Genomic DNA, 17263 nt, shown 5'->3' with positions numbered 1-17263 from the left:
AATAAAAAATAAAAACTAATTTTAATAAAAATTAAAAACATAAAATAATAAATAAATGTTTTTAAACATCTTCATCATTGGATGGTTCGCGAGGTGAGACTGGCGATAAGATGTGGAGGTGTTGACAAATCTGCTGTAGAGTAGCATCAATGTTGTCAAATCATTAAAAACACTGCTGCTCGAATCAAGTGAGACGCTCATAGATGTCAGCATATGAAGCCGCCGTATGAACTGAATGAGAGAGTGGTGGTGGTTGAGTCGGTAGGTCCTCGTGTTGTGGAGTGACATCATCAGGAATGTCCTCGTAGGCCTCCTCCTCGGTAGTTTGGGCGAGTCGATATTGAGGAGGGTAGGTTCCTCGGCGCTTTTCGATCATCCTCATGCTAAGCATGCTCAAGATGCCTTGTGGAGACATCTGGCTAATGAGGGTCAAGGATGATTCTTTGGCCGCGGTGTCAAGGAGCCCAAAGTGTCGAGCCAACCGAGCGACGTAGAGGCCGATAGAGATGACCCCCTTCCTATGCCACTCCGTCCGGTGCTGAATCGCGAGGGCGATGAAATAGGTAAGGTCGATGACATGCCCGTGCAACATACACCATAAAAAGTAGGCGTCGTGAATGTTAACGACGCCAGTGCTCTCTCACTTTCCTGTAATCATGTAAGCCAAACTAGTGTGTAGGTACATCAAAGATGGTACGAGAACTGATGCCTTGGAGTGGCTAGGATTGTAGGAGGCCGTGCCAGGAGCCAAAGTGTGCCAGCACTTCGAGGGAGAGAAGTGTATGTGGTGAGTGAGAGCATGTAGTTCATTCTCCTCCTTGAACTCTTCCATATATAAGCTCAATACAGCACCAAACTCTAGGACGTTTAGCTGGAGGATTAATCCATCTAGGCGAAATTAGACCGTGCCGGGATCATCGTAGTTCATTATTACGGTCTAAAGATGAAACGTTGAGCATAGTTCTATCATGAGCTCGAAGTATGTTGCCTCGATGATCCCAAAGAACAGCTCCCAAGGGTTAGTGGTTAGGAGGGCCCGAATCGCATCAGCCAACTGAATTTGTTCTATGGCAGCCCAATCGATACAGTGGCCCACAATTAAAGGTTGGGCCCGAAGTATTTGGAAAATTTCTTCCTAGGGCCCACCGGGGAACTGTAAGAGAGGGTGACGAATTTTCGCGGTTAGACCCGCAGAAGATGACGCTCCCTTTCATTTCTTGGAAGCAGGTACGACGATTTTCTTTACTCATGAAGACAACATGGTACCTGCAATCAAAATCATTAATTCATCTTGAGGAATGATCAAAGTAAAATGAAGAAAAATTGTAAATAACAATCATAATTTCAGCAACTACTACGACTAACAAGTTAATCAAAGCAATCAATTGTATGGCGTAAAACTGGCAACAGATTTCATGGAATGCAACATGTATGACGGATGAAAAATGTTAACACTAAAGGCATGAGTATGTCTATTGTTCTAATCATGAATATTTACTTCTAACTAATCAAATAAAGTAGAGAAATCATATAAAGCGTAAGAATTTGAACATGAAGAAGATAATAACTTGTTCTATGAATAAAATGTGAGTGATAGAAAAATGAAAATAATCATGAAAAATGCATAGTACTATGATAACTAACATGAAAAATAAGTGCAATTAAAGGGAAAAAAGGAAACAAACGCTAGAAAAGGGAGAATTAGCGGTAAAAATAGAGTTGGATGCGGCGCACAAGCGTAACGGGGAGGTCGTGTGGACTTACAGCGGCTAAGGTTAGGGTTTTTGGGTGGGGAAGACAATGAATAGTGCAGGGTTTTTATAGATTTTGGGGCACACAGCCAGGTAACACGCCTATGTTCCCTAATTTCAGCCCGTGTGATTCGCGATTTTTAAATTTGGGTGCGTCTGACATTTAGTACACGCCTGTGTTCCTTGGACGTGTGGGTGTACACGGCCGTGTCTAGCATTGTTCGCTTCTCCCACATCTGTATATGTAGACCCACGTCCGTGTCAATCTAACAGGTTCGACCACGGATGCTAGACACGAGCGTGCCGCACATCCATGCTGTTTTAACATGTTTGCCCATGGTTCTTCCACACGGGCATGTCATACACCCGTGTTGTTTTGCCAGGCTCGACCACAGCCATGTTGCATAGCCGTGGCTTTTTATCGTAGCCCGTGTTTAGGGAAATCTTTGCCCTATTTTCACACGGCCCTAAGCACACCCTTGTGCTTGGCTGTGTCTCTGTGGAAAACATGTATTCAAGAGCTCTGTTAGTAAGTTAGGTGTTGAAGACTAAATTTTAAAGAAGTTAATAGAGTTAGTGCTTGGGTTGCCTCCTGAGAAGCGCTTATTTATAGTCTAAGCTCGACTTACCTCTCCGTTGAATGATCATGGTGGTTTGAGGAGTTTATACTCCTCATTTCTGCTATCAAAATAAGGTTTTAAATGGGTGTTGTTTACCTTAAAAGTGACGAACTTGGGATGACTCACCTCGATCGTACCGAATAGGAAAATACCGAGTATTGTAAGAGGGATTTCTTCATTCGGTGTGGTAATGACAATGTGGGGATCTACAGTATCTAATAAGACTCTATCTCCAACCTTAAGTTGATTTGGAAAGGTATTGAGCTCGTCCTGGCATAGTTTTGGTTTATCGTGTGTTCTTGGTTTATGCGTCCGCCATTCATCTAGCTCCTCGATTTGTAGCCTTCGTTCTTCATGAATAGGTCCTCTACTATTGTTTGAGAATAGCTCATGTACTTTCTTCAGACTCATTTCCTGCAAAGTAGGTTGTACCATATTGTCAGTTTTAGTAGAATAGGTTAAACGATCACCTTCAATTTCTGATATGTTGCCAGAATTACGAGCTTGAAGGGTGATTGTTTCGTCTCCCACACGAAGTGTGAGTTCACCTGTGCCAACATCAATAATTGTTTTAGCAGTTGTTAAAAAGGGCCTTGCTAGAATTAAAGGAGTGTTGCTATCCTCCTCTATGTCTAGAACAATGAAGTCAATGGGAAATATAAATTTTTCGATTTTAACTAGCACATCTTCAATAATACCCCTAGGGAATCTTATAGTTTTATCTGCTAATTGAATGCTCATCCTAGTCTGTTTGGGTTTCCCGAGACCTAGTTGCTTAAACATTTTGTAAGGCATGACTTTGATACTAGCCCCTAAATCAGCTAATGCATTATTAACATCTAAACTACCAATTAAGCAAGGAATCATAAAACTCCCTGGATCTTTTAGTTTGTTGGGTAGTTTATTTTGGAGAATAGCTGAGCAAACTGCGTTTAGCTCCACATACGACGCCTCGTCCAACTTCCGCTTATCTGCTAAAAGCTCCTTTAAAAATTTCATTGCGTTTGGCATCTGCAATAGAGCTTCAATAAACGGTAAGTTAATGTGTAATTTTTTTAAGAGTTTAAAGAATTTACCAAATTGTTTATCTGAGCGGTCTTTCCTTGTCGCTTTGGGGTATGGCACACGAGGTTTATATTCGACATTCACTGATTTGTTTTTATTATGACCTACCTCACCTTGACATTTGCTTACCACAATTTCTTGCCTCGGTTCTGGTTTAGGCTCAATGACTCCTTCGTCATCTTGAGTATTAATTGCATTGAGCTGTTTCCTTGGGCTGGGTTCAGTATTACTTGGCAAGCTACCCTGTGTTCGTTCGGAGATTAGTTTGGAAAGCTGGCCTATCTTAGCTACGAGCCCTTGGATCGACGCTTGTTGATTTTTAAGTGTTGTCTCAGTGTTTTGAAATAGGTTTCTGACATTGATATAAACTTTGAGAGCATCTCTTCAAGGTTCGGCTTCTTTTCCTGTTGATAAGGTGGTTGTTGAAAACCCAGAGGATGTTGTGGTCTTTGATTTCCTTGACCGCCCCACGAGAAATTGGGATGGTTCCTCCAACCTGCATTGTAAGTGTTACTATATGGGCTATTTTGGGATCGAGAGTTATTGTTACCCATATATTGGACTTGTTCCTCCTCGATGCTAGGGTTGAAGGGTTGATACTCTGTGCATGTCCTCCTCCATTCGTCTCGCACCTTATTACTGGATGTACCTGAGTAGAACCAAGTGAACCATCAATCTTTTTATTTAGAAGTTCTACCTGGTTTGACAGCATAGTAACTAAATCGACGTTATAAACGCCTGCTATTTTAGTTGGCTTAGTCCTCATGACTTGCCACTGATAGTTATTCAGTGACATCTCCTCTATAAACTCATAGGCATCTTCAGGTGTTTTATTATTGATGGTTCAGCCAGCAGCTGCGTCAACCATTTGTCGAGTCGAAGGATTTAGGCTATTATGGAACGTTTGAACCTATAGCCAAAGTGGTAACCCATGGTGGGGGCATGTGACAGCCCCAAAGTGACCCTAGTCGGAAAGCGGTTTTGGGACCGCTAAACCGAGTCACCAAATTATTTGAATATGATAATTATTGTCTAAAATATGTGAATATGAATGTGTGAAAGTTTTAAGCTTCGATTTAGTTAATTGCTTGTGAATTTAGTTAATAGGATTTATGTGTGACACTTGTGAAATGTGATAGGTTAATCTATAAGGACCTATTAAAGCATGTAGTGAAAACAATGGTTTTGCATGTCAAATACTCCTTTTTTTATACATAGTGGCCGGCCATGATGGTGCATATATTAGAATATGTAGTGAATCTTCATGAAATGGTCATTATTTTATGTAAAAGAAAGGAAATAAATAAAAGAAATACTAAGGATAATAAAAGAAAGAAAAGAATGAAAGTGTGATGAAAACAAGAGAAGAAATCGGTTCTTCTTGGCGAAATGAAAAGAGGAAGAAGGAGTGAAGCATTCGGTCATCTAAGGTCAATATTAAGGTAAGAAGTTTTGGTTAATTTTGAAATATTAGTTAAATCCTAGTAAATTTCTAAGTTCCTTATTGGACCCATGTTAAATTTTTTATATTTGGTGAATGAATATGGGTTTCGGTCATGGTAGATAACAAGGAATGTGGTTGTTGTTCTTGTTAATTTGGATGAATTTTTGGTGGATAGGTGTTTGAATCAAACAAATGATCATGTGTGTACACTAGGTGCTAGTTGAGAAGAATCAGTCACTATATTGGAGGCCATTGCCGAATATGAACTTAGTTATTGTGAGTGATGAATGTGTTTTGAGTTGATAGAATAAAAGAATGCTTAAAGATGAGTTACAACAAATTATATGTTAAGCTAAGGTTGTTAAATTATCAATCTTTCTTCCTAGCCGAATATGTGTTTATAAAGTTGAGTTGTTAAATAGATTTTGAAGTTAGCCCATGCATTTATATTTGAATTTAAGAAGAATGATACATTCGACTATGCTTTGATGTGCATGAATTGTTGTTATGTGAATAAATATTTGTTTGATGATATATATATGTATTCGGCAATGGGATAAAATGTGTATTAAGGCAAGTTTCATGGTGATTATGCTTGTGATGTTGGGGTAATATTCGGCAATATGATTAAATTCATGTATAAGGAAGCATGATAAATTAAGTGGCTCTTTGCTTGTGAATGTGAATTAGATATAAATTAAATAAGCTTGAGATCGAGTCATGGCATGAATTATTAAATATGATACATATTGAAATCTATTGTTTTAGGTATAGATTAAATGATATGTGATTGCCAAATGTGATTGTTAAGTGAATAATATTAGTTAAGTACTTAAGCAAATCTATCGTTTTACTTAAGCTTAAGAGCAAAGAGGATCAAAGTCGGATAGGGGAAAGAGAAAGTAAGCGAATAATACGGATATCTAGTCGTCGACCACTTCGAGGTAAGTTTTAAGTGATTAAACGTTGAGTAAATTCAATCATAATAGGACATAATGAGTTGATTTAATAAGATATGATGTGGCCATGATATGTTTTGAACTCAAATGGTGAGTTCATAAGTGTTTGGACTTGGAAATTTAAGAGCAAATTGTAATATTTTGCTTAGGACATCAGCAGTAACGTGATTTTAGAAAATCACCATAAATTGATGGTGTGGAATTATAGGTTGAATAAAATATGTAATCAAAGCTTAATTAGTCTAGTTTCTTATAAAAGAGACCATGTGAGCAAAGAAATTTCCTATAAAGAGATATTTAAAGTTGAGTGAGACGGTGTCAGAATGACTCCGAAATCCCCTATTCGGTTTTTAGAAAATCATTATAATTTGTACAAAAATGGTTATAAGATAAAATTTATATTCTTAGACTCCTTAATGAGTCTAGTTTCAAATGAAATCAAATATAACACATTTTGAATTCTGTACAATGAGAAATTTGATTCTTAGTGAAGAGTGGTCAGATTAGTCAAACAGTGAAACAGGGGAAACTTTAAGAAAAATCTGGTATTAATTGACCAAACCTAAAATTCTGAAAATTTTATGGATGGAAGATATATGAGTCTATATTCAGGGAAAATTTATGGCAATTGAGTTTGAGTTTTGTAGCTCCAATTATAAATAATTTAGTGACTATTGCTCAGGAAAAACAGCTTGTAGTGAATATGTGAATTTGTTGTAAACATTGATGAAACTATTTGAGTTGCTTATAAGCTATTGCTGAAATTGATGCATAAGATATGTATATGTGGTAAAGCCGAATGGCTAATGTGAAATATGTATGAGATATGTATATGCGGTAAAGCCGAATGGCTAATGTGAAATATGTATGAGATATGTATATGTGGTAAAGCTAATGTGAAATATGTATGAGATATGTATAGGTGGTAAAGCCGAATGGCTAATGTGAAATATGTATGAGATATGTATATGTGGTAAAGCCGAATGGCTAATGTGAAATATGTATGAGATATGTATATGTGGTAAAGTCGAATGGCTAATGTGAAATATGTATGAGATATGTATATGTGGTAAAATTTGAATGGTTAATGTGAAATATATATATATGAGATATGTATGTGGTAAAGCCAAATGGCTAATGTGAAATATGTATGAGATATGCATATGTGGTAAAGCCGAATGGTCAATGTAAAATATATATATGAGATATGTATATGTGGTAAAGCCGAATGGCTAGTGTGAAATATGTAGGCGATGTGTGTATATTGTGGCCGAATGACCAAATGTGAAAGGTGTGTATTATTAGATATTTGATGAGGCGAATGAATTACAAATATGACAGTCGATGTGAATGTTGTAACATGTGATTAAATGTACATGAAACTTGGAAATATATTCCAGGTAAGACCCGATGACTACGTGTGGAGATTATGTCCGGGTAAGACCCGATGACTACGTGTGGAGATTTTGTCCGGTAAGACCCGATAACCGTGTGGAGATTTCATCGAGCTAAAGGTCTCGCCGATAATCCGAGTAGAGGTTAAAGCTATAAGACTTCGTAATAAGAATTGCTTATAAATATATTCAATGCGAAAGGTTAAGCAGTATGTACTCCAAGTTTATATGTGAGCTTGATTTGAACTAAATCATAAGGTAGTTATGTGATGCATACGAGAGCAATCTATGAGACTATTCCTATGATTATGTGACATCGGATCAGTGTGAGAGGTTATGTGAAATTATACAATATATCTATGTCACATAAGTTCACTTTTATGTGAAAGTTTATCTGCCTATTGTATATGATGAGATGTGCATATTCGGTAAAGGGATGGTATGCCCGAAGGAAGAGTGAAATAAAAATACGAACAACTATGTTATAATTTGATTGTTATCTGTTGACACTACTTAAAACTTACTAAGCATTGTAGTGCTTACTCCGTTTACTTTGTTTTCCCTGTTTTATAGATCTCATTTGAAGCTACAGTGGCTCGGGGATCGTCGACAACTAGTCACACTATCACTATCCACCGCTTATTCTTGTTATGTTTAGAATTATTTTATGGCATGTATAGAATAGACCAGTGGCCGAAGAATATTTTGGTTAATGTATATAAGCCATACGAAATTGGCATCTTTTGAATGTGTACTTATAGAAGTTTAAATTGTATCCCTGACTGTCTTTAGTACTTATCTAAAGGAATGTTTCAAAAAAAAAAATTTTTTTACTGTTCTAATATGAGTTTCAAGTCCGGTAATGCCCCTTTACCTATTCCGGCGACGGATACGGGATTGGGGTGTTACAGGGCACCTTCTCAGTAAGTCTTTGTATCTCTCCCATGCATCGTAAAGACTTTCTAAGTCCATCTATACAAACAATGAGATATCATTACGTAATTTAGCCGTTTTAGCCGGCGGAAAATATTTGAATAAAATTTTTTTAGTCATTTGTTCCCAAGTAGTGATTGGCCCTCGTGGTAACGAGTTCAACCACTATTTAGCTTTGTTCCTCAATGAAAAGGGAAACAACAGAAGACGTATGGCATCATCAGAAACGCCATTGATTTTAAATGTATCGCATAATTCCAAAAGTTTGCTAAGTGAGCGTTGGGATCTTCATCCTGCAAACCATCAAACTGAACAAATTGGTATGTCATTTGAATAGTGTTAGGTTTTAGTTCAAAAGTATTTGCAGCTACAGCAGGTCTACCTATGCTCGATTCAGTTCCTGTTAAAGAAGGTTTAGCATAATCATACATAGTGCGTGGAGCAGGATTTTGATTAACCACAATTGCAGGACGTAGCTGATTGTCTTGGTTTTCAGCATCTCTTCGGTTGGGGGTTGAGTATCGTCCTCTTGCTCGTTCTCTGTGTGTCTTAAGCTTCGCTTTATTTCTCTTTAGTGTCTGCGAACTGTGCGATCGATTTCTTCGTCAAAAAGTAGTGGTCCTGACGGGTTTCTTCTAGTTATAACTATAAAAACCTGCCAAGAGAAAGAAAAAGTAAATTAATAAATAATAAAAAAAATTAAATTAAATTGCAAGAAAAATAAATGACTAAAGTAATAAAAATTGAGCGTTCCTAATATCTTAGTTCCCCGGCAACGGCGCCAAAAACTTGATCGCGTGATTTCGTGATAGGTTTTAAATATTTATAATTAATCGTTCTTGAAACTAACTATTATCGCAATGTATACAAGTGTACCTATTGAACAGTAGTATAGTTTTAGCAAAACTGGATTGTCGAACCCAAAGGAACTAAAAGTACTATTTATGACTGTCTTTTTATTATCTAGCCTAAGAATAAAGAGGTTTTGTTTTAACTAACTAATTATCTAAACTAAGAACTCACAGAGAATAGAATTGGGAAATTGCTTTGGGGAAAATCGATTGAATTAAAACAATACCTAAGGAAAAATCCACCTAGACTGTACTTGTTATTCTGGCTCCAAATCGGACGATTTATTCATTTAACTTGTTCCGTAGAGATCCCTAAGTTATGTTATTATCCCTATTCAAGACTAATAACGTCTAATCCCTAGATTGAATAATTGAGACCTTTCTCTAATTAACACCCTAGGTTGCATTAACTCGATCTATGGATCCCCTTATTAGGTTTCACCCTAATCCGGTAAAATCTTGTCACCCTATATCTAGGCGCGCAATCAACTCCGCTTAATTATGATAAATGTACTCTTAGACAGGGTCTATTCCTCCTCTGAATAAGAGCTTATCTTGAATCAGTATCCTAGGATATCAAAACAAGAATTAAGAACACATAATTAAGAACAAGTTAAATATTTATCATACAATTCAGAAAATAATAACAAGATTCGTCTTAGGTTTCATTCCCCTTAGGTATTTAGGGGTTTTAGTTCATAACTAAATAAGAAAACATCTCAAAATAATAAAGAATACAAAACATAAAGAAAACCCAAAACTCCTGAAAGGGAAATTAAGGAGAGATCTTCAGTCTTGATGATGAATCCGGCTTCTGAGATGGATCAATCGGCTTCCTCGAAACAATGTCACTTACCGTATAAAAAATTTTGGGGTGTTACAATGTTTGTGTCATGGCATTTACAAAAAAGCTTAGGCCCTTTAAGAGTTTGTAATTATGTTTTCTATGTTAATAAATGAGAAATGTATTTGGATTTGATGCTTTATAAGTTATATTTTGACTTTTAAAATTATTGAGCATGTTATTACGTTGAAGATAGGGTTATATACCATTCAAAAGTGTTTTAAAATTATGGCCTAAGGGTGTCAAAAGCCCTCAAACTTTTTCAAAAAGAGCAATTAAGCCTCTCTTTTTTTTTCTTTTTTTTTCGCATTCAATTGAGCACTTGAACTTTCAAAATGCATCAAAAATGCCCTCAAACTTCTTCAAAAAAAGTAAATAAGCCACTGCTTTTTTTCACTCAATTGGGTACTTCAACTTTCAAAATGCATCAAAAAGACCCTTAAAATTTTTCAAAAAAAATTAAGCCATTGCTTTTATTAAAAATTAGAAAAAAATTATAAATAATAAAAATAATAAATTTTAGAAAAATTATTAAATTCTAATAAAAATATAAAATTAGAATTTTTATAAAACCGTAAAAAATAAAAAAGATTGTAAAATTTTATAAAAATCATAAAAATTAACGACTCCTAGTTTTTTTTTAATTAAAGTAAATCACGTGTCATAACACAATGTGACATGTGATTTAAAATTGATAAAAATAAAATTAATAAAAGTTATAAAAAATATAAAATGTTTCTTTTAGTACGATAATTTTTATAAAAATTTACTGAAATTTATATTTCTTTACATTTTGTATAATTTTCTTACGACTTTCTAAAATTTTATAATTTTTTATATTTCTATATATTTTATAATTTTTAGGATTTTTATAAAATTTTACACTTTTTAAAAATTTTACGATTTTTATATTTTTTCTAATTTTAAATATTTGAAATTTTTAATTAAAATTTAATAATATTTATAGCTTTTATTGATTTTAATTTTTATAAGTTTTTTTCTAATTTTAATAAAAGCGGGGCTTAATTACTTTTTTGAAAAAAGTTTGTGGGTCTTTTGATGCATTTTGAAAGTTCAAGTACTCAATTGAGTGCAAAAAAAAAAGTAGGAACTTAATTTCTCTTTTTTAAAAAAAGGTTTGAGGGCCTTTTTGATTGATTTTGAAAGTTTAAGTACCCAAATGAGTGAAAAAAATAAAATAGGGGCTTAATTTATTGGTACATTATGGTGTCGTTTAGAGATGTTTTAAAGTGTCTTTAGATTGATTTTTGCCTAAAGAACCCAAGTTACACTACCTAATGTATAAAAATTGAAACATGATTTGACAATAGTCAAAATGCTATAGTTCTAAGTTAAGGTATTAATACTTTGGGTATAGGTACCGGTCCTTTGCCCCTGGACAGACTCCCATTCACTATTTTGGTCTTTTTTGAGCTCTCTATAACTCGCATTTAACCCTGAGCACCCTTAGTCACTCATGAGAAGTTTCTAAATGAGTTTAGGATGTTTTTAAAGCCATAAAAATGATTCATCTTATTTCTATAATTTTATTAAATTATTTAAAATTTTAAATTATTGAAAAACCATATCTTTCTAAACTTGTATGACCTCAATTTGAGTCAATGAGCTTCGAAAACTTGTTTCGTGCCAAGAACATGTTTCCATATGCATCTAATGAATTTTAATTGAATCTAAAGCTTTGTAAAAGTGGTGAAGTTTTAATTAAACAACAAAATTATATTGTGAAAAGGTTGCTTTTATAAAAGTTCAAATTTGTATAAGTTTTGGAAATGTCATCATAGCATCTCCCATTCGTTCTGATCACTGAGATGAGTGATGTGTGTTATATTTAGTGGTATCAAAGCTAAGATTATTTCAATTTTAGGATTAAACCGAGCCTGTGAGTCAAGTCTAGATATACATGTCATGTAGAAGAGCAAATGTGAGTGACCAAAACGTAAACTTACTAATAGTTAAATAAAATTTAACTAATACTTAAAAAAAAACTTAATAGTTCAATGACTTAAATAAAAGCTTTTGAATAGTTCAATAGCTTAAGTGAAAATTTTCATTTAGGTTTATTTAAAATAAGAATATTAAATTTGTAATGACCCGATTTTTAGTGGTACTAGAAAATGTGGTTTTAGAACCCCATTTTTGTAAACCAAATCCATAAAAATAAAATAGGAATGTTTATAAAGTTAATAAAAAATTGAAGAATGGTTGAGTAATTTTTTGATTAATTAGTCAATCAAAACACAGAGACTAAATTGTAAAAATCCAATCGCTATTGAATTTTAATTAAAAAATGCTTGAGGACTTAAATAGAAATTAACTAAAGGTCCAAAATGGTAATTAAATAGTTTTTAATAGGTGATAGTGGATGATGATGTCATTTTCCACTAAATGTGATTAAGTATTAATTATACTATTTAATCCATGATTTAATTAACTAAACTAGGTTAATTAATAATTAATTAAAGTATAAAAGCCAAAAATAAGCGGGATTTCACCATAATCTTCCTCATTCTTGTTGTCCACCATAGAAAGGAGTAGATGAAAGCTTTCAAACCCTTGCATATACAGCCATCCATTTAGGTGAGGAATCCAAGCTTTTTTCTTATAATTTTTATAGAATTGTGATAATAATAGCTTGATTTAGCTTGCCTATATATGAATTTGATAAATTGTTGAAGTTTTAGAAAGTTACTATTGTTTATAAATTGATGAATTAAGCTTGGATTAGATGGATATTGAGCTTAGATTATAAAAAGGACTAAATTGTAAAGTTAATTTAGCTTATTTGATAACTTTGTAACATTAAGGACTAAATTGAATAAATGTAAAATCTATCATGAAATTATGCTAGAATTGGAAAGTATAAGGTCCCTAATGAAAGTTTGTGATGTAACATCCCTAACTCGTATCTGTAGCCAAAACAGGGTTACAGAGTATTATTAAAATTTTCACAATATTTACAGATTATTCATGTCATTTATTATTCTTTTCCCGAGATTATTCATAACATCCCTTAAATGGACCCTCGAGGCCCAATATGTGTATTAGAATCGAGTCGGGACTAAATCGAGAACTCAGAGAATTTTTTGCAAAATTTTTAAAATTTTCCTAGATGCAGGGCACACACGCCCGTGTAGTCCAGGGGACACACCCGTGTGACCTTAAGACATTCTTGTGCTACAGGCCATGTTCGAAACCATGTAGCTCTTTTGACTTGTGCCACACAGCCAGCCACACGCCCGTGTGCTAGCCCGTGTGGTTAATTAAAATTTTCAAAATTATGTGAAAGTTTCACACGGCCAAGACACACGCCCGTGTAGCACACGCAGCTGAGACACACACCCGTGTCTCTGCCCTTGTGCTCAATTCTGAGCATTCTGTTTATCAAATTTAAAATGTAGGAGACACACAGCCTAACCATACACCCATGTACCAGGCCGTGTGTCACACACGGTCATGACACACACTCGTGTGTCTACCCGTGTGGACAAAATAAAACCATTTCCTAGCTTTATTTCTCACCCAAATTTGCCAATAACCTATACCAAAATTTACAAGTATATAACAACCAATTCAACTATTAAATCCAAGTCACTTTTAACATATAATATGATAATTTATCATATACATTTATGTTTATATTCTTACCCTTGTTTAACATATATATTAAACTTAACTTGAACAATCATATTTAATATACTTAATACATAGGTTTTTGTCATATTATATCCTTATAAATATACCAAAAAAATTCATTACTAGCCATCCTAATGGCTTGTTTACAAACCACATTTATATGCCAGCAATTACCAAGTTACCTATACATGCCATTATACCAAAATATGTTTACTCTTTATACCCAAACAAGTTAGTGAATAGTGTGATGATGCTCCAACCAATCTCCAACCTTCGAGGGCTTCCGAGCACTATAAAACAAAGAAAATAAAACCTAGTAAGCATTATATGCTTAGTAAGTTCGTATAACAGGAATTAAACTTACCAATCTCTTTTATTAAAATTAAGCATACAATAACATGTTTTTCCATCAACTTGGCAAATTACCTAAACATATACACTCAATCAAACAAATTAGTTACATAAGTCTCATGTATATCAAATAAGCATAGATAAGCTCATCATAAAACAATTCATCAGATTACTCAGAATCATTCAAAATTCTCTTGTTAGGAATTTTTTCTGTTGAATTACTAAAAACGAGCCATGTAATCATGTAACAGGACACTTATCCAAGCTAATCAGGAAACTCATAAGAGTTTTTACTCAAGAAGCTAAGCTCATAGAGTCTTTCAGATATCTCCGAAGAGATAATATTAGGAAGCTTCAGATAAGGTAATAGAGAGTTCAAGCAAGCTTAATAGGACACTCATGAAGAGCTGTGTTTGTGTCCGCATTATATGTAGGACCACAACCGATCGTATGTCAGGACGCTCACAAAGAGCTCGGTAATGTGCAACAAATGCAAGATCACTACTGATCAGGATACTCGCAAGAACTATATATATATATATGTATGCTCGAGAGGCTATATCGTGATTACTCATCCGAGCTAAATCCCATCTGCAACATATGCAGATTCACATTTATATACAGGAAATCATACATATCTATCAATTTTCATTATTCCAACGAAACTTAACATTTTAAATACATTTCCAATCATGAAATCATTTCATGTATTTATAACATTCCATAAATCACATAAACATATATCATATTCAACAATCAATTTAACATGTTAATATGCATAAATAAGTTACACGAACTTACCTCGATAATAATTCGTACAAGAAAATCTACTAATTCGAAACTTTCTCTTTTCCTCGATTTAGCTTTGAATTTGTGTTATCCGAATCTATATAAATGAATTTAATCATCAATTTTTCACATTTCATATTCTATTGAATTCAATTTATACCCTAGTTAAAATTACCATTTTGCCCTTAAACTTTTCATAAATTCCAATTTCGTCCCTAGGCTCGGAAAATGAAATTCATGCAGTTTACTCCTTATTCCAAGCCTTACCAAAATTTCAATAGAAATTTACAACACATTTATTATATAAAATTTAGAATTTTTCTTCAATTTTTGCAACTTTACAGTTTAGTCCCTAAATCACAATTTCATCAAAATTCACTTTGTAAAAGTTATTTATCTATCAACAACATTTCATTTTCTACCATAAATTTCAAATTTTTAACATATTCATCCATGGCATAACTTTTATACTTTGATAACTTTTCAAATTAATCCCCCAAATAGATGAATTAGATTGTTCTGGTTTCAAAAATATAAAAATTACTAAAAACGAGGCTTGAATACTAACCCAATTATGCCAAGAAAGCTTTTTTTCTCTTTCCTAGGGTTTCCATGGAATATTTGGGGAAGAAGATGATATAAAATGATTTTTTTTTCTTATTAATTATTTATCATCCATTAATTTTTCTCTTTTCCAATTTAGTCATTGCCCTTTTTTAATTTTTCCATGGATGAATCATCAAAAATATCTACTAACTTTTCTTTAATGGTCTAATTACCATTTAAGGACCTCAATTTTTGAATTCCATAGCTATTTGATCCTTCTAGCTACTAGAATCCAACTTTTTCATTTTATGCAATTTGGCTCTATCCGTAATTAAGCACAAAATCAATAAAATTTTCTTATCAGAATTTTCTTAGCAGAATTTTCTTATGACATTCCTATCAAAATACTAACCATGCAAAAATATAAAAATAAATTTTCTTTCCAACTCGAATTTGTGGTCCCGAAACCATTGTTCCGATTTCACTGAATATGGGTTGTTACATGTGAAATCAGATTTCAATCCAAATCTAGGAATCGAAAGTTATGCATATCCCGAGTTTTAAGGACTAAACTGAATAATATGTAAATTTTATGAGAAATCAAAAAATGGATTTATTTGGAATCATGCATATCATGAAAATGTGTGATAATTTTCGGTATTGATTGGTATATAAAATATTTGTATTGATCAATAATTGGATTAAAGTGGAGCTAATATGGGAAAAGCTAAAATTGTGGATTATTTCTTAAATAATCCACCCATTTTGTGTTTTGAATAAGTAAGTTCATATGGAACTTACTATCTTATCTTGTGTTATACGTTTGCTTATGTTTATTTTGATATATATATATATATATATATATATATGTTTGAGTATAAATTTGAAATATTAATGAATTTGGCATACAAGGCTAGTAAGAGGTTGAATTGAAATGAAATGTGGTGATTGATTGTTATGACATGATATAGGGTATAAATATGAAAACATGAATGATTACAGGGTGTGATACGTAAATATGGATAATTACAGGGTATAAACATGTAGAAATGATTGATTATAGGGAATGATAATGAATATATGTATAATTGATGCCTATGTGAACTTAGTAAAAGGTTAGGATACAATTGACATGCTAATAGGGTCATATGCATGCTTGTTCGATATATGTGATTGTACGTAGACCATGAAAGGTTATATCAAGATCCAACATTTGTTGTGGATCATCAAGTATTATTCGTCTCTATGGAGACTTTGGTGTGGTGGAGGGATGTAATTGAAAATGTTATACATTTGGAGGGATGTAATTGAAAATGTTATACATTTGATGCCTACGGGCTTTGTACTTCGGTGCCTCAACGTGGTGTAGTTAAGCTCCTATGAGCTATCTAGTGTGGTGTAGTTCACCCATGTATACGATTTTGTTTTACTAGGGTTCCATTGGGAGAAATATCATAATTGAATCTAGAAATTTGAAATGTAATGAATTGGATTTGGTAAACTAATTTGATATGTAATTCACTTGACATGGTATAAATTTATGGATGGATGATAGAATATGACATTGAGATGAGTTATGTGAAATTGGTTCATAGTGGTGGTGTTGTGAATTATGCTTATAATGTTTAATGTGTATAAACAATTATGCTTACCTTGTTGTTATTTTGAGTGTCATGTTCTAGCCAAAAGTATGTCAAAACTAACATAGCTAGTATGCTCACTTTTGAGCAAGGTAAGTATGTAATTTCCATTTGAACTTACTAAGCATTAAAATGCTTACTCTAGTTGTTTCTCCTACTTGTAGATCATCAACTTGTAGAACTCACAGAGTCGGATTAGTGTGAAGCACAAACTATCATCGAAATGGTATAATTATGCTCATTTTGAGTTTTAGAATTGTGGCATGTATATAAAGTATTTGGTTATGTAAATGGTCACTTTCTTGATGTGGATGTCATGGTTGAATTTGTGGCTAACATTGAATTTGCATGATAAGTTTGATATATAACTTATCTGATGCATGGTTTTGGGTCATGTTTGATGCCATTAGATGCCATGATTT

This window comes from Gossypium arboreum, chromosome 1, assembly GCF_025698485.1.
Source record: "Gossypium arboreum isolate Shixiya-1 chromosome 1, ASM2569848v2, whole genome shotgun sequence".
NCBI classification, from domain to species: Eukaryota; Viridiplantae; Streptophyta; class Magnoliopsida; order Malvales; family Malvaceae; genus Gossypium; species Gossypium arboreum.
The sequence above is the reverse complement of the archived record's forward strand: the minus strand, read 5'-3'. Positions refer to the sequence as shown.